The sequence below is a fragment of the Rhinatrema bivittatum genome, chromosome 10 (genome assembly GCF_901001135.1).
Source record: "Rhinatrema bivittatum chromosome 10, aRhiBiv1.1, whole genome shotgun sequence".
In the NCBI taxonomy this organism is placed as follows: domain Eukaryota; kingdom Metazoa; phylum Chordata; class Amphibia; order Gymnophiona; family Rhinatrematidae; genus Rhinatrema; species Rhinatrema bivittatum.
This window is the reverse complement of record NC_042624.1, coordinates 17,892,213-17,917,730: the sequence shown is the minus strand read 5'-3', so window position 1 is coordinate 17,917,730 and position 25,518 is coordinate 17,892,213. Positions and strand designations below refer to the sequence as shown.

The window sequence follows — 25,518 nt, the reverse complement described above, 5'->3', positions numbered from 1 at the left end:
GGCTGTAGCAGGAAGCTGCAGCTGGTTGGATTTAATCACGCCTGCATTGCCAGAGAAAAAAACTTTTACCGTGCCTGTGGATACAGAGTAAAGATCTTTTTCCTCAGTCCCTGGACCCCGTGACGCTCGGAGGAGGAGACCGCCTATAAAACCGGCGGGGCTGTAGCAGGAAGCTGCAGCTGGTTGGATTTAATCATGCCTGCATTGCCAGAGAAAAAAACTTTTACCGTGCCTGTGGATACAGAGTAAAGATCTTTTTCCTCAGTCCCTGGACCCCGTGACGCTCGGAGGCTGTAGCAGGAAGCTGCAGCTGGTTGGATTTAATCACGCCTGCATTGCCAGAGAAAAAAACTTTTACCGTGCCTGTGGATACAGAGTAAAGATCTTTTTCCTCAGTCCCTGGACCCCGTGACGCTCGGAGGAGGAGACCGCCTATAAAATAGGCGGGGCTGCGGCGCATCGTCGCCGCCGGCGCTTCGCCAAAGCCGCGCGCGCCTAAGGGGCGCGCGCGGCTTAGTCCGAGCGTGGACGGAGTGGAGGCGGTAATTTGGGTCCCTTCAGCTGCCCTAGAACCAAAGCGTGAGTAAATTTCGAGGGAATAATTACCTGGGAATTTATTTGAGACCCGATGCCTCATACAAAGAGGAAAGGGAAAGTCAGAGGGGACCCTCCAACCCCTCTGACCAGTACCCCCTCACAACCTACCATAGGTAATTTTTTCCCACGAGCTGGTTCCATATACCCAGGAGAAACGCCAGGTATTGGTGAAAGTATGGAGCAAATACGATCACCTCTGGATTTTAACATCTCATTGAGCCCTGGGGAACCCGTGGCCCCTCCACCGCCCAATCCTGCACAAGCTCCATTTTTAGGAGAGGATTCTCTACCTATCGGGTTGAGTAAACCTACCCCTAAGGGAGGGGAAATGGAGAGAGAAGGTGCAAGGCCAAAAAGTGGGGGGAGTGTAAAGGAACCCCCCACAATAGTACCATCATTAGCGATGGAAGGGAGGGCAGAGAATGTGGAGGAGAGAAGTAAACTCTGCCCATTAGGATCAGTAAGTTTGAATAACTCCTTAGGCTCACAGTCACACCCGATAACGCTGGAGACTATTTGGTCCACCCTAACTGACTTGAAAGTATTAATTTTGTCCCTAAATGCATCTGTCAATGGAACCAAAGATCAGATTTCTAAAGTTGAACCCTTAGTGGCACAACATGAAGAGAAACTAATTAATATCTCCACAAAATTAGAACAAGTGGAAAAAATTCAGACCACTCTGATACAAGGAGACCCCATAAATACAAAGAAGATAGAGAATATTGAAAATCTCTTGAGGTATAATAACTTGAGAATTTTAAACTTTCCTAAAGTGAAGTTAATTTCTCCTCATGAGCAGTATAAACAATATCTAATGGAAAATCTGAATTTGAAAATAGGAGAAATTCCAAATATTGAAAAAATTTTCTTTGTTGTAATGGGGAAAAAGAAAGCTGAAGTAAGTCAACATATTGAGCAACAATCAGAAGTAGGTAATTTGACGGCCTTTTTGGAACAGTCAATGACTGATCAAGTAGAATATCGTGGTACACTGTGTGTGAAATTTCAGAATAGTGGAGACAGAGATAAGATATTAAAACTAGCATTAATAAACAGGGAAAAATTATACCTAAATCAAAAAATTTGGACATATCCTGATATAACCAGAGTGACCCAGTTACGTAGAAAGCATTTCCTTCAAATGAATCCTGAATTAAACTCTATTGGTGCTCAGCATATGTTATATTATCCTAGTAAGTGTGTGATAAAATACCAGCAGGAAAGGTATGTGTTCTTTGAACCTTTAGAGTTACGTAAGTTTCTTGATGCCAGAATACCTGTTACTGTATCCTGTCCGAGTTAAATAATTATGAAGGAACCACATTATTTCTCTTAAACAATTTACTTTATTTTGCTCATGTGTATAACACGTAATGGTTCTATTTCTTTATAACAGGGATAATACTGTTTACATTAGAGTGGTAAAATAATACTAACTCTTGTATAATTGTTTGTTTTCTTGCACCTGTTTCAAATGGCAAGCGGATATTGCTATCTGTATTGTTAAAAATCGCATAAATAAAAAAAAAACAAAAAAAAAACTATCGAGTAGGGCTGGGTAGGAAAAGAGAGCTTTTAAAAATCCTTCATCTTTCCCCCCAGTCAGTTCTGCTACCTTTCTGGGGATCTGTTTCATCCCTCACTAAGACTGGGGGGACCCGCCATCCTCAATCTACCTCCTCCACATCCCCTTATTTTTTTCCTTATTGAGTCCTTTGCTTTTTCTTTAAATCCCCTGGGACTAAAAGTTCAGTCACTGGTACCTCTCTAGCACTTGGAACTAATTATTTAGTTCAGTTGAGTTACTTCTCCCCATCCCCTCCCTCAAGTTTAGAAGTTAGGTTCAGCCAGCAAAACTCAGGACCCCTTACTTACCTTTGCTTTTATACTTAGCCCTTATAATCTTCCACCTGAAACTTTCTTATTTCACTTACTCTTTTTTTTTAGGTTTCCCTTCTAATCCATTAGGACTGAAAGTCCAATCCCTATCACCGTTTAGCACCTGAAACCTCCTCCTTTAGCTTAATTGAGTTGCTCCTCCCTTCACCCTCCCTCAACCTTAGAAGGAAAAATTACTACTTACCTGATAATTTTGTTTTCCTTAGTGTAGATAGATGGACTCAGGACCAGTGGGTTATGCTCCCCTGCCAGCAGATGAAGATGGAGCAAGATGATGTCACAATATATATAGAAACATAGAAGTGACAGCAGAAGAAGACCAAACGGCCCATCCAGTCTGCCCAGCAAGCTTTCACACCTAATTGTTTTCATACTTATCTGTTACTCTGACCGCTGAAGTCAGGGCCCTTATTGGTAACTTTTTGGTTCCAATTCCCTTCCACCATTGATGTAGAGAGCAATGCTGGAGCTGCATCTAAGTGAAGTAGCTAGCTAATTGGTTTGGGGTAGTAACCGCCATAATAAGCAAGCTACTCCCACACTTGTTTACCCTGCCTGTGCAATTCAGTCCTTGTTGGTTGTCTGAATATAAATCCTCTTTACTTCATTCCCCCCTGCCGTTGAAGCAGTGAACTGCGGTGGATATGTATTCCAAGTGAAGTATCAGGCTTAATTGATTCGGGGTAGTAACCGCCGTAATAAGCAAGCTACACCCATGCTTGTTTACCCAGATTATGTAATTCATTCCTTGTTGGTTGTTGTCTGAATATAAATTGTCTTTTCTTCATTCTCCATTCTCCCTGCCGTTTAAGCAGAAAGCTATGCTGGATATGCATTGAAAGTGAAGTATCAGGCTTATTTGGTTTGGGGTAGTAACCGTCGTAACTAGCAAGCTACTCCCCTGCTTTTTTGAGGATGCAAATCCTTTTTTCCACATTTCCTCTTGCCGTTGAAGCATAGAGCAATGTTAGAGTTGCATAAACTGAGTGTATGTTTATTGAATAAGGATATTAATCTCCAGGTAGTAGCTGTCATTCCTGCAAGCAAGCCTCCCCCGAGCTTCTTCTCTTCATTCACATCCTCTAGACTTTATGGATCCACAGTGTTTATCCCACGCCCCTTTGAAATCCTTCACAGTTTTGGTCTTCACCACTTCCTCCGGAAGGGCGTTCCAGGCATCCACCACCCTCTCCGTGAAGAAATACTTCCTGACATTGGTTCTGAATCTTCCTCCTTGGAGCTTCAAATCGTGACCCCTGGTTCTGCTGATTTTTTTGCAACGGAAAAGGTTTGTCGTCTTTGGATCATTAAAACCTTTCAAATATCTGAAAGTTTGAATCATATCACCCCTGCTCCTCCTTTCCTCCAAGGTGTACATATTTAGATTCTTCAATCTCTCCTCATAAGTCATTCGATGAAGACCCTCCACCTTTTTGGTTGCCCTTCTCTGGACCGCCTCCATCCTGTCTTTGTCCCTTCTGAGATACAGTCTGCAGAACTGAACACAGTACTCCAGGTGAGGCCTCACCAAGGACCTGTATAAGGGGATTATCACTTCCCTTTTCTTACTCGATATTCCTCTCTCTATGCAGCCCAGCATTCTTCTGGCTTTAGCTATCACCTTGTCACATTGTTTCGCCGACTTCAGATCATTAGAGACTATCACCCCAAGGTCTCTCTCCTGCTCCGTACATATCAGCCCTTCTCCCCCCATCAAAAACAGTTCTTTCGGATTTCCACATCCCATATGCATGACTCTGCACTTATTGGCATTGAATCTCAGCTGCCATATCTTCGACCACTCTTCCAGCTTCCTTAAATCCCGTCTCATTCTCTCCACTCCTTCCGGCGTGTCCACTCTGTTGCAGATCTTAGTGTCATCCACAAAAAGACAAACCTTACCTTCTATCCCGTCCGCAATGTCGCTCACAAAGATACTGAACAGGACCGGTCCAACACCGATCCCTGCGGCACTCCGCTTAACACCGCTCTCTCTTCAGAGTAAGTTCCATTTACCATCACACATTGTCTTCTGTCCATCAACCAGTTTGCAATCCAGGCCACCATCTTGGCACTCACTCTTAAGCTTCTCATTTTATTCACAAGTCTCCTGTGCGGGACCGTATCAAAACCCTTGCTGAAATCCAAGTAGATGACATCAAGCGCTCTTCCTTGATCCAATTCCTTGGTTACCCAGTCAAAAAGGTCAATCAGATTTGTCTGACAGGAACTTCCCCTGGTGAATCCATGCTGCCTCTGGTCCAGCAATTCTCCCGACTGTAGATAGTTCACTATTCTTTCTTTCAACAGTGACTCCATTACTTTTCCCACCACCGAGGTGAGGCTGACCGGTCTGTAGTTACCAGCCTCTTCTCTGCTCCCACTCTTGTGAAGGGGGACCACCACTGCTCTTCTCCAATCACTCGACACCACTCCCGTTTCTAAGGATCTATTGAACAAGTCACACAGCGGATCCGCCAGCACATCTCTGAGCTCCCTCAGTATCCTGGGATGAACCTCATCAGGCCCCATGGCTTTGTCCACTTTCAGTTTCCCCAGTACTTCCCATACATTATCTACTGTAAATGGAGTTACATCTACTCCATTCCCCTCCAGTTTCTTGTTAACTAGCGACGGTCCTTCTCCAGGGTCCTCGTTAGTGAACACTGAACTGAAGTATTTGTTTAATATTTCTGCCATTTCTTCATCTCTCTTCACACATTGATCCTTTTCATCTTTCAGTTTTACTATACCGCTTTGGACTTTTCTCCTTTCACTGATGTATCTGAAAAATGTTTTGCCACCTCTCTTTACCTCTTTGGCAATCCTTTCTTCCGCTTGACTTTTTGCCGTCTTGATTACTTTCTTTTTTTCCCTCAGTTCTACTAGATATTCTTCCTTGTGCTCCTCCCTTTGGGATCTTTTATATTTCTTGCACGCTGTTCTTTTAGCCTTTATTTTGTCAGCTACCTCCTTTGAGAACCAGATAGGTTTCATTTTTCTTTTGCTTTTCTTTACTTTTCATCAGGCCCCATGGCTTTGTCCACTTTCAGTTTCCCCAGCTCTTCCCATACATTATCTGCTGTAAATGGAGTTACATCTACTCCATTCCCCTCCAGCTTCTTCTTAACTAGCAATGGTCCTTCTCCAGGATCCTCTTTACTTTTCTAACATATAGATTAGTTGCCAGCAGTGACATCAGCCTGCCAATATTCTCTTCAAAACAACTGTGGACAGATTAGAAAAAACTAGATGTTTTTTGTATGTACCCCAATCTAGGGACTGGAACACGTAGCCCCACAGGAGGACCATTAACACAATCATTAACACAATCATTTAGCAGCTGAGAGCGGGAAGCTGAGTTCATCTGTCTAAATTAAGGAAAAGGAAATTATCAGGTAAGTAGTAATTTCTCCTTTCCTAGTGTGTGGTCAGATGGACTCAGGACCAGTGGAATGTACCAAAGCTACTCCAGAATAGGGTGGAAGGCTGCCTGTGGTCCAGTCAACACTGCATGTGCAAAGGCTGCATCCTCCCGGGCCTGCACATACAGAGATAAAACCTAGAAAACATGTATAAGGAGGACCACGTCGCAGCTTGGCAAATGTCGACAGGAGACAGCAATCTAACCTCCGCCCATGACATTGTCTGAGCCCTAATAGAAAAAGCCTTAAACTGAGTAGGCAATGGTTTTTCAGCATCCACATACGCAGCCGTGACTACCTCCTTAATCCAAAGAGCTAGGGTAGCCCACGAAGCTGGTTCGCTCTGCTTCCTTCCACCATGAAGGACAAATAGGCAATCCATCTTTTGTAAAGGTTCAGAAACCTCCAGATACCACACTACATGTCTCTTAACATCCAAGGGATGGATAAGGTGATACTCCTCCGCATTTCTATCCTTATCCAAGGACGGCAAGGAAATGGACTGATTTAAGCGAAAATCTGAGACCACTTTAGGCAAGAAGGAGGGAACAGTATGCAGTTGTATCATCCCTGGAGTCAACTGAAGGAAAGGCTCCCAGCAAGACAAGGCCAGCAGCTCAGAAATACGAAGCGCAGAACCTATTGCCACCTGGAACATTGTTTTTAAAGTCAATAACCGCAAGGAAAGGATACATAGCGGTCGAAACGTAGGGCCCACCAAAAAAAAAATACCAGGTTAAGACTCCACAATGAAATCGGTAACCTCAAGGGAGGCCGAAGAAGATTCACTCCCTTCAAAAAATGGGTCACATCAGGATGAGACGATAAGGCTACACCATTCACCTGGCCCCTGAAACAGGCAAGAGCTGCAACCTTGCCTGTTTCAGCGCAGCTCACTGCTTCAATGGCAGGGGGGAATGAAGAAAAGAGGATTTATATTCAGACAACAACCAACAAGGACTGAATTTCACAGGCTGGGTAAACAAATAAGAGTGGGAGTAGCTTGCTTATTGCGGCGGTTACTACCCTGAATCAATTAAGCCTGATACTTCACTTGGAATACATATCCAGCCCAACTCACTGTTCAAAGGCAGGGAGAATGAAGAAAAGAGGATGTATATTCAGACAACCAACAAGGACTGAATTGCACAGGCTGGGTAAACAAATAAGAGTGGGAGTGGCTTGCTTATTGCGGGGGCTGACCGGCCCTCTGCTACTATGAGTTAGCAAGGACTTCTCTCGTTGCTGAATCCACTCCATTCTTGGATCTCCAGCTCTAGTGTCTCTTCTTGGTGTTCTGACGCTCTGGGTACTCGCTCCTCGGGGGCCCTTCTGCGTTCCTGGCTATCCGCTCCTCGGAGGCCCTTCCTGCCTGGGACTCTCTCCTGGACCTTCCTTTTGCGAGTACCCTCTACGATACTAGCCTTACTGAAGCTACTACAGTGTACTTCGTGCCTCTACCATTCCTCTTCAGCAATTACTATTCCTGCATATCCTGAACTGCAGGGTATTGCTGCTTCTACAAGATCCACATCTGGGTTCCTGCTCCTCAGACCTTACCAACAGCTTCATCATCAGTACAGTCATCCTCGGCATACCCCGCACTGCGGGCCACAACTGGATCTGCACTTCTGAGGTAATCTCCACCTGCCTGTAGGAATCTCCTGGTGTACCCCGTGCTGCGGGCCACTACCGGACCTTCATTCCAGTGGTGCCACCCTGGGCATACCTATTGCTCAAGAACTGTGTTATTTACATTCCCATTCCGTGGGCTATGCCTTGTCTTTCCTCTTAATAAAGTCTCCACTACAGCTGTGTCCTACGTCGCTGAGACCATGCCCACCAACGGTGAGGCTCACAGGGCTCCTCCCTGTGGGCAGAGACATCTCTCATCTCAGCCCAGGGTTCACATTCTTACAAAACCATAACATCAAGGGCCAAACCATAAGGCAAAACTGAGTTAGATCTTCGTGAAAGACAGGTTCCTCTGCAACAGATTCTTGTGCGGCGGAAGACAATATATTTTTTCCACTTATCTCGGGGAGGTACCAAAAGATCTTTAGGGAAATTTATAAATCTAAGATTTTTCCCTTTTACTTGATTATCTAACTGTTCCATCCTATTTGACAAAATCTGATTGTCTCTAATAATATTTTGTTGTAGTTTAGAAGATTCTTTAAGTTCTCCTTCCAAAGATATTCGAAAAATTTTATTTTCTTCCACCACTTTTTCAACATTTTTAAAATGGGAATCCATATTATTAAGAAAAGAAGAAAGTGGATTTAACTGTTGGAACAAATTGTCATTCAAAGTCTGAATCGCATCCAATATAATATCAAGAGAGATTATTTCAGATCTCTCCAGCTCTTTTTTAGGTGGAAAAAGAATTATAGGTACCTCCCTTTCTGGTTGCTGAGTGACTGTGCTGACTGCAGCGTCTCCATTACTGGCTGGCTCCTCAAGAGACCACAATGGGCCTCCATTATCGCTCCTGTTCTCCAGGCCCAGGCTGTCTTCCTCCTCTTCTTTGCCCACTTGCAAAGTGGGAGGATGGCTGGTGAGTTGCGCCTCCACCAGATTCAATGGAGGTTTCCGATCTGCTGGGGACAGAGTTGTCTGATGTTCCTGTAGGGCGGCAGGTTCAGCTTCCTCCTGCTAACCCCGCTGCGAACAAACTCCCACTGTGAGAGCTTCCCGGAGGACATGGACGTCCATCAGGTCTTGGAGAGGTAAAGCTGGGGAAGCGGATTGAGCCTCACGCTTTTTGGCTCACCGCTTCCTCGCAGTATGTGGCCTATTGAGGAAAAATTATATTTTAATTAAGGACCGAAAGGAGTAGCCTCATGCATGTCTGGTCAGATCCGCCATCTTGGATCGTCCCCCACTAGGCCAGATTTCTGTACTTCATTGCTCGGCTTGAGGGCCGTGTGCTGAATTTTCTAAACATGTATGCTCCCATAGCCAGGTCTGAGAGGGAGACTTTCTTTTGCCGGTTGTCAACATACAAGGAGAACCTTGACCTGATTGAGGAGATGGTGCTAGGCGGTGATTTCAATTGCACCCAGGAACAGAGGTCGGGAGCCGCATTCTTTGGGAGATTTTAAATTGCTTCTGGTTGACGTCTGGCACGAGCATCACCTGGGGAAACCCCCTGTCTTCACCTATGTAAAGGTGGCTGCAGGCAAGATGGCCCACTCTCAGATCAACCAGTTGTATTTTTCCAACTCCTTAATGCCACGAGCCCTAACCAGTGTCACTGAGGTGGCAGCCTTCTTGAACCATCATGTGATGGCCATGAGGGTGAGGCTCAACCCCGTTCAGCCTCATGCCAACCACTGGCAATTGAACAACTCCCTCCTGTGGGAGGAGGGGCTCCTGGAGACAGTCCGAGGGTTCTGGTTGAACTGGCGCCCCTCTGAGGCAGATTTTTCCTCAGTCGGTCAGTGGGATATGGGGAAGATTTGCCCCAGACTGCTCTGTCAAGGATATGCCAAAGGCATTTCTGAGGAGCAGCATCGCGAGATCATGTGACTTTTGGGGGACGTGTAGGATCTTGAAGCCCACTCTCTGACACTGGGGACTAGGCTCTGCGACAGGAGTATGAGAAGAGGAAGCGCACCGCCCGGGACATTAGGAACAGCAAGGCTGGGGGAGGGGGGCTTATGTAAAGTCGTGGATCTAATTTCTATGTCAGATGGACTGTGGTTCGCACTACTTCTATGGCTTCGAGAGGGGGAGGGGGAACAAGAAATGGGTAGCCTGCTTCCTGCCGGACCCCATTCATGGACCCGGAGAGGATCAGGGTAAGAATCCGAGACTTTTATTTGGCTGTAATCTCTCCAGAACCAGTCGAACTGGACGCCTGTGGGAGGGGCTTCTCGCCATCAGCAGGGGCACCAGAGAGACGCAGGATGAGCTACTGACTCTGGTGGAACTCACTGATGCTGTAAGCCGGATGCCCCGTAGGAAATCCTTGGGCATCGATGAACTGACGATGGAGTTTTTTGGTCACTTTTTTGACTTGTTGGGTCCAGATCTTATGCCACCATGTGTTGTTGACCCCCTTACCCAAGGGGGGAGACCCACGCGAGATGAAGAACTGGAGCCCCGTCTTGCTGTTATGCATGGACTACAAGATCCTGGCAAAGACCTTGTCGAGGCGCCTGAGCAATCCTATATGGTCCCGGGCTGGACCATTTTAATTCACCTAGCGAGGAGAATTGATGGTCGGTGGCCTTTTTGTGTCTTAACCAAGAGAAGGCCTTTGACTGGGTGATTTCACCTACCTCATGGGTACTTGCAGGTGTTTGAGTTCTGCCCCCAGTTTGTGGGTCTTCTTTGTCTCCTCTACTCCCAAATGGAGTGTCTGGGGAAGATCAACTGGTCCCTGGCTGCGCCTCTGGCCTTCGGGCGAGGAGGGTTGCCCTTATCTGGGCAACTGTACGTGCTGGCCATTGAGCCATTCCTGGGCCTGTTGTGCAGGCAGCTCACTGGTCTGGTGCTGCAGAAGCATGACCTGTGGGTCACCCTCTCTGCTTACACTGTCGACGTGCATCTCATGGCCCAAAACCCTCTTGATGTGCAGAGGATGCACACCTGCCAGCAGGTCTATTCAGCTGCATCCTTGGAAAGAATCAATTGGGCCAAGTGCTCCGGTTTTCTGGTAGGATCGTGGTGGGTGGACGTGCTCCCTAGCCAGCTTGAGAACTTTTTGTGGGTCAGGGAGACCCTAAAATATCTAGAGCCCACCTGGCCATTGCAGATGCCACAACTCAGGTTAATTGGGCGGACTTGGAGGAGAAGGTGGATGCCTGGCTGAGAGTGTGGTCGGGCCTGCTACGACTGGTGTCCTTCTGGAGGAGGGACTTGGTGATCAATCATCTGGTGACAAGCATGCTGTGGCACTGGTTGATAGCCCTGAGCCTGACCCAGGAGTTCCTCACCTGCACCCAGAGGAAGCTGCTGGACTTCTTTTGGGCCAGCAGGAAGCACTGAGTTTCCGCAGGGGTCCTGAACTTCCCCCTTGGGGAAGGCAGACAGGGACTGGTGTGTCTGAAAAGTCAGGTGCACACCTTCCGCTTGCAGGCCCTGCAGAGATTCCCCTATGCAGTCCCTCTTCTACAATGGCACGCTCTGGCAGTCTTTATTCTTCGCCAAGCATGAGGACTTCAGTACAGCTGGTGGATGTTTCTCACTTCCAAGAGTGCGTACGTCACCGGCTTCTCGACACTACCAGCTCTCTACCAAGACGTTTTCAAGGCTAGGAGCCTGGTAAACATGTCGATGAACCCGGTGACCCCCACGGCTGGGGACATCTTTGGTGCGCCTCTTCTCTGCAGTCCAGCTCTGGCTGCGATCTTCTGGAACGCAGCCGGGAACAAGGAGAGGAGGCAAAGGCCTCCCGTCATGTCGCCCTACTATTCTTCCAGAATATTCAAGGAATATTCAAGGAATAGAGGGGGTCCTTCAGGCCAGAGGTCCCTGTCCACTTCCCTTAGTCCCTCCTGACCTGCTCGTCGGGCCCAGAGTGCCTGAAATAGGGGCCCCTCGGCTTCAGCCTCTCCTCCCCCGCAGCCTCAGCTGCACGCAATGCTCTTGGTGCTTTTCTTCGCCATGCAGAGGAAGAGCCTCTAATTGCTGGTCCTGCACATCAAACACTACCTACGCCTTACTCCAGTCCCGACACCCCTTCGAGGTTGGTTCTCGGGCATGAGGAGGATCCCCAGTAGGAGTCCTATTATACAGGTCCCACGCCCAGGAGAACCATGGACCTATGTTGGAGAGTGGCACGTTTCGTGGTATGTACCAATAGGTACCTGGCTGGGTTCACAGACACCTACTCAGCTATGCGGGTTTTGCAAGGAGGAGGAGGAATTGGTCCCCTACTTGGTAATGGTATACCCATGCTTGTTCCCTTTCTTTTCCCTCATGTATATGGGACAGCTTGGTCAGCTAGCTCCTGGGCATGGCCAAACAAGCCATCTGGAAGTCCAGGGGAGTTCAACTGGCCGGTGGATCCCGGCTGGAATACGGGATCCTCTTCAGGATTATTGTGTGCTCCCACCTGAAGGTGAAGCACAACTGGCCCGTGTCCATGGGGGAGGTTAAGTTTGCCTACCTGTGGGCGCTGAACGGAGTGCTCTGCCTCCCCCTTCCCGATCACCAGCTAGTGTTAGGGATGTAAGTTTCATCCCGAGGGTATAGTTCTTGTTTCTGTGTATCCCCTCAACCTCCAGACCCTATCCCCTCTGTAGTTTTTCTCCCCTCTTCCTGAAACCCCCCGCCTTCTTTTATGATTTCTTTCGTTTAGATGAATGGGCAGAAGGCAGGCCATGAAGAAGAGGCCTGTTTGGGGTAGCAGGTGACCCCACCCATTTTAGGCCATGAGCTGGGGCCCCACCTTGGGCAAGTGAAGAGAGGCCTCAAGCCCCCATAGCTAGGGATACGGCACCCGAGAGACTAACATCATCTGACTTCTGAGGAAGAATGGGAAGCCTAAGACCGATGACTGCCTGGTGTACCAGATTTCCTCCTCCTCTCACCTTGTTCGGTGTCTCGAGGGATGCCTGGAATACCAGATTTCCTACTTCGCCATCCGTGTCCAATATCCCAAAGAACTAACATCCTCTGAAAGAGACTGGCAAGCCTGATGCAAATGATGTCTGGCGTACCAAAGGACAGATGACTGCCTGGAATATCATTCTTTCTTCCTTTTTTTTTTGCCTTGTTCAATGGCCATCCTCAAAAGAAAAGAGAGGATAGCTTTATATTTGTGTCCTTGTTGCCTTTGGGCTTGCATGTTCTTTGCTCCCTTGTCTGCCTCCTGACCTAGAGTGCCTTGTTGGCTTTGTCTTGTCTGTTCCAAGTATTTTGTCTTGCTTGTAACGGAATCTTGTCCTTGCCTTGTCTCACCCTTGTCTTGCCTAGTTCCAGGTCCTGCTTAGTATCCAGCCTTGCCTTGTCCTGCCAGCCAAGACTGCCTGACTTGTCCTGCCTGCCAAGCCTGTTTTTGACCAAGCCTCATCTCCAGTCAGCCTTGTCCAAGCCTTCTCTCCAGCCTGCCTTGTTCAAGCCTTCCCTGTGTGGACTCACCGCTATGATGTACTGCCGCTGCAGAGACCTACTGGCCCCCAGAATCCAAAAGCTGAACCCGAGGGGGAGTTAGGCTGGCTACGCGGAAGACTGGGCCTTGTCTTGCTCTGAGTCCTGCCTTGCAGTCCTGTACCGCTCCCCAGATGGGTTTCCTGGACTCCGGGGCCCGTAACAGAAAGCCACTGCGGAAAGACTAAATTAATTCTTTGCTTCGGTATTTACTGAAGAGGATGTTTGTGAGATACTCTTGCCAGAAACTGTATTTAGCAATGATGATTCAGAAGAACTGAAACAAATGAAGCTGGAAGATGTAACAAGGAAGACTGACAAAAAACAGACTCACAAATCTCCCAGACCAGATGGTACACCCGAGTTCTGAAAGAATTAAAAATTGATCTATTACTAGTAATTTGTAACCTATCATTAAAATTGTCCATTGTACTAAAAGACTGGAGGCTGGCCAACCTTTAAAAAGGGTTCTGAGGTGATCCGGTGAATCTGACTTCCATTCCAAGAAAAATCGTGGAAACTATTCTAAAGAACAAAATCACAGAACATATATAAAGACATGGTTTAATGGGACACTGAGGGGGGATATGACAGAAGTCTACAAAATAATGAAAGGACATGAACAAATTAATGTTAATCGGTTATTTACTCTCTCAGATAATAGAAGGACCTGGGGTCAGTCCATGAAGTTAGCAAGTAATTCATTTAAAACAAATCAAAGAAAATTCTCTCTCACTCAGCGCATAGTTAAGCTCTGGAATTCATTGCCAGAGGATGTAGTTACACCAGTTAGTGTAACTGGGTTTAAAAAAGGTTTGGATAAGTTTCTGGAGGAAAAATCCATAAACTGCTATTACGGTAATTAATAAGCAATAATAGTAGATTTTATTTATCATGTTTGGATACTTGCCAGGTACTTGTGACTTGGATTGGCTACTGGGCTTGATGGACCCTTAGTCTAACCCAGTATGACATATATTATGTTCTTATGACACAGCCAACATAGATTTATACAAGTGAAAACATGCCTCACAAATCTGAAGGGGTTAATAAACATGGATAACAGTGAACTGCTGGATGTAGTGTATATGTATTTTCAGAAGACTTTTGATGAAGTGCTGCATGAAAAATTCCTGAGGAAATTAAAAAGTCACGGGATAGGAGGCAATGTTTTATTGTGGACTTTTTACTGGTTAAAAGTTAAAAAGTTTTTTCAGTGCAGAAAGGTAAACAGTGGAGTGTCTCAGGGATCTAAACTGGGACTTATGCTTTTTAATATACTTATAAATGATCTGCAAAGGAAATTGCAGAGTTGTCAGAAGGTGAAAGAATAGGGAAGGGCATGCCCTGTACTGAAATTCCTGCTTTAAATTTGCTCCCCTTTGGCAGCTCAAACAGGCCGATGAATATCGGTGCACATTAAACGGGCACTGACATTGAATGCCCATTCTCTGAACGTGCACTGATTCACCTCTCCTGGGACCCTGATTTAATATTTAAATGGGCTGCTGCAGTAAAAAGGAAGCGCTGGGGAAAAATTTGCATCCCTAGCGCCTCCTCGGCCTCAGGTGCTCAGGAGAGGTGGCTGTCAGCGTGTTAGGAAAACGGATACTCAATTTTATGAGTGTATGTTTTCCTAACCTGTGCAGTCATGGGTTAAGATAATAGATGTTCGTTAACTGAGCATCTGTTGTCCTAACCTGACTGCCGGTGTCACTTTTTTTTCGGTTCTCCTTTTTTTTTGATCCTCTGACTTAATATTGCCACGATATTAAGTCAGAGGAACTACAGAAAAGCATTATTTTCTGCTTTTCTGTACATTTTTTGGGGCTCCTTAAGAATTAACGCCTGCTCTGGGGCAGGCTTTAATTTTTGAATAAGAATGTGTGCATCAGGCGCATTTTTTTTTTTTTTTTTTGCATTGGCAGGGGAGGAGGTAACAGCTAATAGCCTCATCAACATGAAGTTACATGTAATAAGTGGTATTGGCTTCACGCTGGTTTGGATGCACTAATCCCCTTATTGTCAGGCTGATGTAATATTGTGCATTAGCTGCCAGCTGGTCCGATTAGAATGGATGCTCAATTTTACTGGCGTCTGTTTTCCTAACCATTCGCTATCAGCGGGTTCAGAAAACCAACACTCATAAAACTGAGTGTCGGTTTCCTGAACCCACCGACTGAGACACCTCTCCTAAGCCAAGGAAGCCTTAGAGGCACGTAATCGCCCCTAGTGCCTCCTTATAGCGGGATCCATTTAAATATAGGAGCGCCTGTTCTCCCACGATCTTTACATAATTGGCCTGCTAATTGCGCACCCGGGAGAGGTGGATTGGTGCACGTTAGAGATCGGCCGCTAAATCATGAGCTCTCCTTTAACGCTCACTGATATGCAGCGCCTATAAAGGTGTGCACTTAACAGAGCGCACTATTGTATCGGCCTGAGTCTGTGGCATAGAAAAGACAGAACCTGCTTCGGATGCATTTTCTGTGTTGAATGCGAAAAGGAGCCAGGCAGGACAAGGGAGTATTTATGCGTGAAGCAAAGGCTCATCCTTTATTTTCCAAGAGAGCCGGGGAGAGGACAGTGTATAGCAGAATATGATTTGTGTACAAGTTTGTCTCTCAGTCTTACAGTTTTGGGCCCCAAAAAACAGCAAGGCAGGCGATCTAACAAAGCCGTGAGGAAACAACAAAGAAGTAGATGCCCAAGAAAGTCTTTGCCAAATCTTTAATAGGTGGAGACGTATAATGCTAGTAAAAAATGTCCGACTCAGGCCAAGTTTCGCCACATTCCAGTGGCTGCCTCAGGGGCTACAAATAAAAACACAATAAATCATAAATGCATTAAAAACCATAAAATAAGTAAAATAAGTAAATAATTAAAACTGACCAAATACTTAAATAAAATTAAAATTAAATGAACAACAAACAGAAATAAGAACCTCACATAAAATTACATCAATAAATAATATAAATAATTATGAAGCAACATAAAAAAACATTCATAGAAAATATATGAAAAAACGTGACACATATACTAGAGAAAAGATGAAGAGCATATGAGTAACATCAATCTGAGATCATAAATATTCATGAGAGACCTAAATATATTTTTTATCAATGAAACAATGAATGTAATACCTTAGATTTGAACACACTGAGAAAATCACAATGGGATTTAAAAAGCCATCTGCAGTTTAAACATATCTGTAAGAATCATAATAATAAATTAAATATATAGAAAAAAGTCAAAGGAAAAAAAACTAAAAAATTTTTTTTTGAAATTTGAATGTGACACACCTTAGATGAAGTAAGTTGTGCTTAAGCATCTATCGGTCCCATTCACTAATGGTGCCGCAAACTGAAAGGGATTCAAGAAAAAATGAATGATAATATATTTCTAATATAATTGATTGTGCCGAATATTGAACTAGCTATATGAGTATATTGTCAAAACAAAATCTTTAAAATGTGTGCATGCGACTGCTGACAATAATTTATATGAGAAACGATCTGCCAACATAAATGAATTGTGTGTAAGCAACAGAAGCACAGTTTGCTATTGAAACAATATTGAAAATACTTTTACTCAAAAATAAATGTTTAAGTCGCCGCTTTGCAAGTATGGAACATGACTGATAAATGACAAATGTCCTGTATCAATAACTGGTCATAACAAAATTCTATTAAAATCCTGCAACTGAGAAAAGCTGGGGAGAGGACAGTGTATAGCAGAATATGATTTGTGTACAAGTTTGTCTCTCAGTCTTATAGTTTTGGGGAGCATAAGGTTTTCGAACAAGAAAATAACTTACTCTCAGGCCCATTCAATAAAATGCACGGGAGAGCCGGCGCTCTGAGGTGAGCGCCTGCTCTCCCGACATGTGCCCAGGCACCTCTCCTGGGCGCGCAATTCTTTATTTAAATTAAGGCCCGTGCTAAAAAGGAGGTGCAAGGGACACTAGTACGTCCCTAGCACCTTATTGGCGGAAGCGGCGGCTGTCAGCGGGTTTGACAGCCGACGCTTAATTTTACCGGCGTCAGTCGTTGAACCCGATGACAGCCACGGGTTCGGTAAATGGACACCGGCAAAGTTGAGCGTCCGTTTTGCAACCCGCAGGCCGCGGGCAGATTTTTTTTTTTTTTAATTTTTGGGGTCTCCGACTTAATATTGCTATGATATGAAGTCGAAGGGTGAAGACAAGTAGATTTTTCAGCTTTTCTGTACATTTGCCTGGTGCCGTATGAAATTAAAATGTGCAGCTTGGCCGCACATTTTACTTTCTGTCGGGCCGATGCAGTAAAGTGCGCTATTTATTTATTTATTTATTTAAAGTCTCTTTTATACCGATGACCGTTTACACATCGCATCGGTTTACAGTTAAAAAGGAACAATTGGGCAGAACCCCTGGTTGTACGTATTTTTATGCGTTTTTTCGACGCGCTATTTTTACCCCTTATATACCAAGGGGTAATAGCGCATGGAAAATGCACGGCCAAACCCCCTCCCCCCCCCGAAACTAATAGTGCCCGCAACATGCAAATGCATGTTGATGGGCCTATTACTTATTCCAGCTCGATACAGAAAGTAAAATGTGCAGCCAAGCCGCACATTTTACTTTCAGAAATTAACGCCTGCACCGGGAAAATGTACAGAAAAGCAGAAAAAACTGCTTTTCTGTACACCCTCCGACTTAATATCATAGCGATATTAAGTCGGAGGCCCCAAAAGTAAAAAAAAAATTAAATCTGCCCGCAGCCCACGGGTTGGAAGAGGGGTAATAATAGCGTAAAAAAAAAACACGCGCGGCCAAACGGGGGCTAAACGGTCGCTCGCGTTCTGTATCGGCTTCTGAGAGGATATCCTAACCCCGCTTGAGTAAAAAAAAAAGTAAACAGAAAGCTCCTTCCGTTTTTCTTCCGGCCTATTCTGACCTCAGGGGGATACTCATGCGTGCCAAGCCTCGCTATGGCCAACACTTGAAGTACGACGTTTATTAACTATGAGGTGTGCTGAGAGTAAGATCATGGTTTTCAAAGATTAGTGTGTTTAGTTCAGGCACTCTCATCTCTTTTCTTTATTCAAAATAGATATATAAACAACAATTGGTCACGGCCTACCTTCTGTCTTCCTCTTCTGGTGTCCCACGTCATTGGCGAATTTGGCGCTAAAATTTGAATTGGACCCCAATAACTGTCGTGCTTTGGTGAAACGGACTCTAGAGAAGAAATTGGAGGAACCCCTGCAGAAGGGGAAGGAAAGGGTTGCCGCTTCAGGTACTGCAAGTCTGAGTGGGGTGGTGGTATCAGCTGCATGGGAGAGGAAAACTGAGGGTGCAAGTGGTTTCGCTCCGGAGGGCAACACTGATGGGTTAAAGGGGAGGAGAGGTGTGTTAGTAATCGATGAATGTGTTGTGGCTGTAATTAAGTATCACATTAAGTCCTCAGCTCAGCATGAGGCAGCGGCCAAAAAAAACTAACAATGCTAGAAATTATTTGGAAAGGAATGGAGAAAAAAATAAAACAGAATATTGTCTCTGTATAAATCAGTGGTGCTGCCGTAATCTTAAGTATTGTGTGTAGTTCCGGTCACCCCCATTTTAAAAAGGACATAGTGGAGTAAGAAGCAGTTCAGAGAAGGGCAACAAAAATATTAAAGAAGTTGGAACAGCGCTCTTATGATGAAAGGCGAAACAGATTAGGACTCTTAATCTTGATGAAGAGAAAGTTGGGTATCAGGAATGAGTGAGAGCTACAAAATCATAACACTAACAGGCCTATGCAATATAATTGCATAAAAAACATTCAAACTGGGTGCATGTTTTTTGAACACGTACTCATCCACCTCTTTTGGACGCTCGGTGCAATAGATTGGGATGCGCAATAGCAGGCCGATATAGAAAAACATGCGGGAGAGCTGGCGAGCGCCCGCTCTCCCAGCGCGCGTACAGGCCACTCTCCTGGGCGCGCAATTCAGGGTGGTGGCCTATGCAAATTAGGGACCGCGGTAAAAGGAGGCTCTAGGGACACTAGCGCATCCCTAGTGCCTCCTTTTTGACAGGAGCAGCGGCTGTCAGCGGGTTTGACAGCCGACGCTCAATTTTGCCGGCGTCTGTTCTCAAACCTGCTGAAAGCCACGGGTTCGGAAATTGGACCCTAGCATAATTGAGCATCCATCTTCCGACCCGTGGGCCGATTTTTTACTTTTTTTTTTTTTTACTTTTGGGGCCTCGCTATGATATTAAGTCAGAGAGTGTACAGAAAAGCAGTTTTTTTCTGCTTTTCTGTACATTTCACTGGCGCCGGCAGAAATTAATGCCAGCCTTTGGGCAGGTGTTAATCTCTGAAAGTAAAATGTACGGCTTGGCTGCACATTTTACTTTCTGTATCGTGCGGGAATAACAAATAGGGCCGTCAATATGCATTTGCATGTTGCGGGCGCTATTAGTTTCGGGGGGGGGGTGGGGTGTGGACGTGCGTTTTCCACTGGAGCGCACTGTACTGTATGGGCCTCTAGGTAATTTGTGTGTTCCTAGCATCATCTTGTGCCCACAACAGCCTCCCCAGAGCTCTCTCCCCACCCCAGCAGGTCTGTTCTTGATTGGTCCTTTTCACTAGTGAAAGGACCGATTGGTAGTAAGTGGAGTGAATAAACTAACATTAAGTGCCCCACACTTAATATTGATTTATTCATTCCTTCACTTATTGCCAGCAGGGGATTCCAATTGGGCCAGAACTTGTGGATGCTGCTTTCTGTGGTTCCCTCTATGAGAGAGCAGGATTTCTTTTTTTTTTGGTGGAGCCCTTGAGCGCCACATGATTGTGTTCTGTAGTTCTTCCTACTTAGTATCCTGACAATACTAATAGGAAGAATCACAACGCAGGATTTTTTTTTTTCTGGTGAGCCCTTGAGTGTGGCATGCTTTAACCCCAGCTCCCAGGCAGATGTTAAAATTGCCACGTTAAAATGGGCACCTTGGCTGCTCAGTAATTTTTGGCATTGCGGGGTAATAGCTAATAGCCCCACCTACATGGAATTTGCATGTGATGAGCGCTAATAGCTATTTGCTTGATTGGATGCGTGTTTTGGACATGCTAGTCCCCGTATTGCATCAGGAGTTATTTTAGCGCATCCAAAACAAGTGCGCTAGCCTGAGTGCACTATATCGCTCTGGCCTGTAAGAGAACAGGTAAATAATGGTTCTTTACCCTTTAAAATAACAATAGAACTAGGGGATGCTTCTTTAAACTGATTTAGAACAAAATGTAGATAGTATTTTTTTCACTCAATGCACAGTCAAGCTGTCGACTACATTGCCAGAGGATGTGGACAAAGCAAAAAACATAGCTGGGTTTTAAAAGGGTTTGGATGAGTTCATGGAAGAAACATCCATAAATAGGGAGACCTACCACTTGTCATAGGGCAGGGGGACCAACTTTTCATGCACTTAGTCTATTAGAATGCCCAGTACCAAAGAACTGTACTTCTTAAGAAATGTGGGGTGGGAAAGGGGTCATGTGATGAGCAAGAGTATGGAATAGTCTTTGCTGTTGGTGACCCTTCTTTCCCCATGTCACCTCTATTACTCTGTCAGTATTCCCATCCTGTCTCCACCAGTGTCTCTCTCTCAATCCTATCCTGATCCCACCTGCGCCTCTCAATCTTTTAACCAATCTTTCATTCCTCCACCCTGTCCCTACTGGTCTCTGGACCACTGTTGGAAACAGGATGCTGGGCTTGATGGACCCTTGGTCTGACCCAGTATGGCATTTTCTTATGTTCTTATGGTATATGATAGAGCACCAGGGATGCTACTGGGGAGGAGAAGGGAGCAGTCAGGGACAGTAAAATATGGGCACATGGATAGTGGTAGAGGGTGGAAACAAGGAGCTGAATGGGAAATGTTATGTTGGGGATACTAAGCCTCTGTCATTCTTCTTGTTAGGGGAATGTTATACTGTAGCAGCTGAGACACACTATTTGGGAAAGAATGGGGGGGAGGGGTTAACAGACTGGCAGGAAGAGGGTTGGAGAATTGAGATAAAGTGATACGGGTAGCTTCTTTCACCTCCCCTTTTAACCATGCCGGTAATCGGTTTTGCCTTCTTTCCACCTTTCCACCATTCTTCCTTCTGACTCTTGCACCCGTTCTCCCTTCATCAAAGATCATTCTCACTGTCTCTCTTTCAAAACCTTCCCCCTCCCAGTCACTATCTCTGGGTCACATTCTTCCTCCCTCCTCTCCCTGCATCACTATTTATGGCTCTATTACCCTCCCTTTCCCCTCACTACCTGTGGCTTTCTGTCATCTCCTGAATCATCTCTGGCTTTCTCATACCCCTCTACCTCCTTTTCCCTCAGTTCTTCTGAACTCCTTCTAACCCCATTCCTAGCACTTGTGCCCCTCCACTCTCTCATACAGCCCCCCTCCTGCATGGTCCTCATGCAGCGCCCTATCCTAGCCTTCACTCCACCTATTTCTCCCATCCTAGCCCTGTTCTCTTCGCACTGCTGCAGAGCACCTGGCAACATAGACTTTGGAATAATAAGGTGCCATACAGCCCACTATCATTGCTGATTACAGGGAGATGTGGAGAGAGGCAACATTCATTTCTTCTTCATATCTTCTCAATATTTATTTTGCCGTAGATAAGCATGGATGAATTATCACTGCTGTTTGGGACGCACTCTGGGCGGCCAGGTGGCAGAGCTTCTCTCAGAAGATAAGAGTTTTTGCGCAAGTATAACTACATGCGCGTTCCCGTGCAAGCCCAGTCTGCCCCAGTCCTTTTCTTCCGCGCTGCTGGTCACACGTGGAGCGCTCGCTCTCCTCTTCCCGACGGGAAAGAACGGCAAAAGAAACCAAAACAAAATCATGCTGCAGCTGCCTGGCTTTCAATTTTGCCAGTGCGGCAAGATCATGTCCACGACCGATGTCCACCTGTGATGTTACCTCTCCCTTGGTCCGGACCATAATCAGGCCACCTGCAGTGACTGTGGCCGCATGTCTCCTCGGGTCCTGCATCAGCGGTCTGTGAAAATCGCAAAATTGAAGGAGGTGGTGACAGGCTCCTATGATCCCAGCACCGGGTCACATAGTCCTCACCAGGGCCAAGTCGGACCAGTCAGGCTTCGAAGCACAGAAGGGCCTCCTCCTTTGGGCCTTCGGGTCCCCCCGGCCCACCACCGAAGTGTGCTCCTCTAGTCCTGAAGCAGGGAGCTTTGGAGATGTATCGCCGCTGCCCATGCGGACGCCGACGCACCATGCACTGATGCTGACGTGTTGCAGAATGCCTTCAAGCACAAAAAAGAATCGACGCAAAACGACGCTGACCCCCAATGCTATCGACCCCAATGCAGACATTTTCCAGGAGCCCTGTGCCACCCATGCGTCCAGCCAACACCAGTGGGATTAAGCGTACCAAAGACCAGTCTGACCGGAAACCCCTTCTGGACCCAGTGGATTCCGACCTGGAGTCTGCTTCTGAAGATGACTCCAGTGGGTCCTCCAGATCTTTAGGGTCTACTCAGACTTATCCTCAGCCTCCCAGCACAGACGTCCTACTTCACGTCTCCAGAAACCTTTATCCAAGAGGGACAAACGGCCCCCCACAGAGGTTCCGATGGGGCATTGTCCACGGGGTCCGGACTTCAATATTCTTAAGGCGGCGATACCACCATGAGGCACCCCCAAGAGTCCGCCAACTGTCTTCCAGGACACCCTGGCATCACAGGCCATGTTACAGTTCTCTATGATCTTGTCCCAGTTCCTCTCGATGGTGGAATAGCAGGGCAGGTGCTCCGGGGGAGCTCAAGCCTCGACCCCTCTGGCGACTCCTCCATCTCCACAAGATAGCCTCAGCCCGAGGCCCTGTTCCGCCAGTCCACATTACCCGGCTTGCCTCCATATACCTCTCCGGGATCCTGACCAGCTACCTGTCGATCCCCCGGAAGATCAGCCGGAACCGGTGTCCCCTCTGGAGTATCTTTCTTTTTTGAAATTCATGGAGAAGGTAAGCCACAGATTTAACATCGAAACCAGGAAGATACCAGACCCCCGAGCGCAGGTCCTTGGCATTCTGAAGATTTTCGAGGCACCATTGGAGCCCACTAATTTGCCCTCTCATGCAGTACTGGACGCCGTGATGACCAGGGCCTGGTATGCTCCTTTTGCTGGTCCACCCACATCCCGCAAGACCGACCTCAAATTCCACATGAGGCAGTCTTCCTTTTACAACATCTTGCGACTACCTCGTGCCTCGATTGTAGTCGAATCCGCCATGCAAAGGGCAAAAAGGTCCAGGCTGCACTCCTCCTCCCCCCCCTCCCCCCAGGGAAAGCTTCTAAATAACTGGATGTTTTCGGCAAGAGGGCCTGCCAGTTGGGCATGCTTAATGTGAAGATCCACCTGCACCAATTCTATATAACTCAATACCTTTATGAAAGGCCGATACAGTACAGTGCGCTCCAGTGGAGCGCATTGTTACCCCGCGTTTGGACGTGTGTTTTGATGTGTTAGCTCTACCCCTTATTCAGTAAAGGGTAATAGCGCGTCGAAAATGCACGTCCAAACACCCCCACCCCCCCCGAAACTAATAGCACCCGCAACATGCAAATGCATGTTGATGGTCCTATTAGTTATTCCCGTGCGATTCAGTAAGTAAAATGTGCAGCCAAGCCGCACATTTTACTTTCAGAAATTAGCGCCTACTCAAAGGTAGGCGCTAATTTCTGCCGGTGCTGGGGAAGTGTACAGAAAAGCAGTAAAGACTGCTTTTCTGTAAACCCTCCGACTTAATATCATGGCGATATTAAGTCGGAGGTCCTAAAAGTTTAAAATAATTATAAAAAAATTAAAAATTAAAAATTGGCCCGCGGCTCGTGGGTTGAAAACCGGATGCTCAATTTTGCCGGCGTCCAGTTTCCGAACCCATGGCTGTCAGCGGGTTTGAGAACTGATGCCAGCTAAATTGAGCGTCGCTGTCAAACTTGCTGACAGCCGCCGCTTCCGTCGAAAGAGGTGCTAGGGACGTGCTAGTGTCCCTAGCGCCTCTTTTTATCGCGAGCCCTAATTTGCATGTTTTTCCCCCCTGAATCACGCGCAAAGGAGAGTGGCCTATGCACGCGCCGGGAGAGCGGGCACTCGCCTGCTCTCCCGCGACCTTTACTGTATTGGCCTGTGAGTGCCTACAATCGCTGAAGCCCCTGTTGCAAGAGGCCTCCCCAGACAGTCGCTCACCGGATCAATTCCATGACCTGGAGGAAGGCCTCCGACACTTGCTTCGTACCATCTACGAGGCCTTTGACGCTTCTGCCCGGACCACAGCAAGTGCCACAGCGGCCCCCTGTTTAGCGTGGCTCCGGGCTAGTGCAATCCGAGAAGATGTGCATGAGAAGCTGGCAGACCTCCTATGCCTTCCAGACAACCTCTTTGGGGACAAGTTGCGAGAAAAAGTAGCGCAAGTTAAGGAGCAAAAGGTGGATGTGATGTTGCTAATAATGCCCTTGGATTCTGCAACCGCCAGGCGTTATCCTGGCTACAGGAAACCTTACTTCCAGAGGCATTCCTACTGTCCACAGGTATACTCATTCCTGAATAACGTATATCACATACTTGTATATATGAATATTAATAAGATTTATTTGTATCAAACTTTATATCAAACAATTTAAGTTTTCATATATATTCACTACAATCAACCTAATGAAGGTTGACCGACGTGCCGCAAATGTGCAGTAGAGAGCAGCTCTACTGCGCATGTGCGGGCGAGCACGTCGGTCTTAGGCAGCGTCAGGAAAAAAAAAACATGGCGGCGGCAGCGGGCGGTGGCGGCGGCAGCGGGCGGCAGCGAGGGAGAGAGTGAGAGGGAGGGAGTGGGAGTGACTGAGTGGGAGGGAGGGAGGGGGAGGGACTGAGTGAGAGGGAGGGAGGAGTGGGTGAGTGTGTGGGAGGGAGGTAGGGGGTGGGGAAGAGTGAGGGGAGAGGGAGAATGAGGGAGAGGTGAGAGACAGGGATGTGAGTAAGTGGAAGGGTAAGAAGTTGTGGAGCAGAGAAAAAGGGAGTGGAGGAGGGCTGAGGGGGAGGGGATGGGATTGAGAGGGTGGGAAGTGACTGAGGGAAGGGGAGAGAGGTGGGAGTGACTGAGGGAAGGGGAGGGAGGTGAGAGTGAGGGGAAGAAGGCAGTGGGAGACAGGGTGAGTAAGACTGAGTGGAGGAAAGGGGAGGAGTGAACGAGGGGAAGGGGGAGAGAGGGAGAAAAAGTGTAGAAAGGTGCTGTGTTAGAAAATGGACTGAAAACAAAATGTAATATAGCCCGTTTTAACGGGCTTAACGGCTTGTTCAATATAAATCATATACATATTTATCATAAATTCACTCACACCTCATACTCATACAATACATATGAATTTTTCTACAATTTGTCTCAACCACAATATATTTTAAACATTTATCAAAAATGTGTAAAAACACTCCCATACATATCAAATT

At 46.6% G+C, this 25,518-nt stretch overlaps 1 protein-coding gene and 1 long non-coding RNA gene across 2 annotated transcripts in view; one reads left to right on the top strand and one right to left on the bottom strand.

Annotated features, from left to right (window-relative positions):
* The first annotated feature begins 524 nt into the window (after positions 1 to 524).
* Positions 525 to 25,518, top strand: part of NUF2 (NUF2 component of NDC80 kinetochore complex) — a 231,761-nt gene continuing 206,767 nt past the window's right edge. Inside the window, exon 1 of the mRNA XM_029618644.1 lies at positions 525 to 579. The gene's annotated coding sequence lies outside the window, so the exon portion shown is untranslated. The remainder of the gene's footprint in view (positions 580 to 25,518) is intronic.
* LOC115100269 lies at positions 15,357 to 18,378 on the bottom strand. The gene is made up of 3 exons (XR_003859013.1): positions 18,149 to 18,378; positions 16,328 to 16,388; positions 15,357 to 15,838 (listed from the first exon to the last, which is right to left on the bottom strand). It is a non-coding gene; the product is annotated as an uncharacterized LOC115100269 (long non-coding RNA).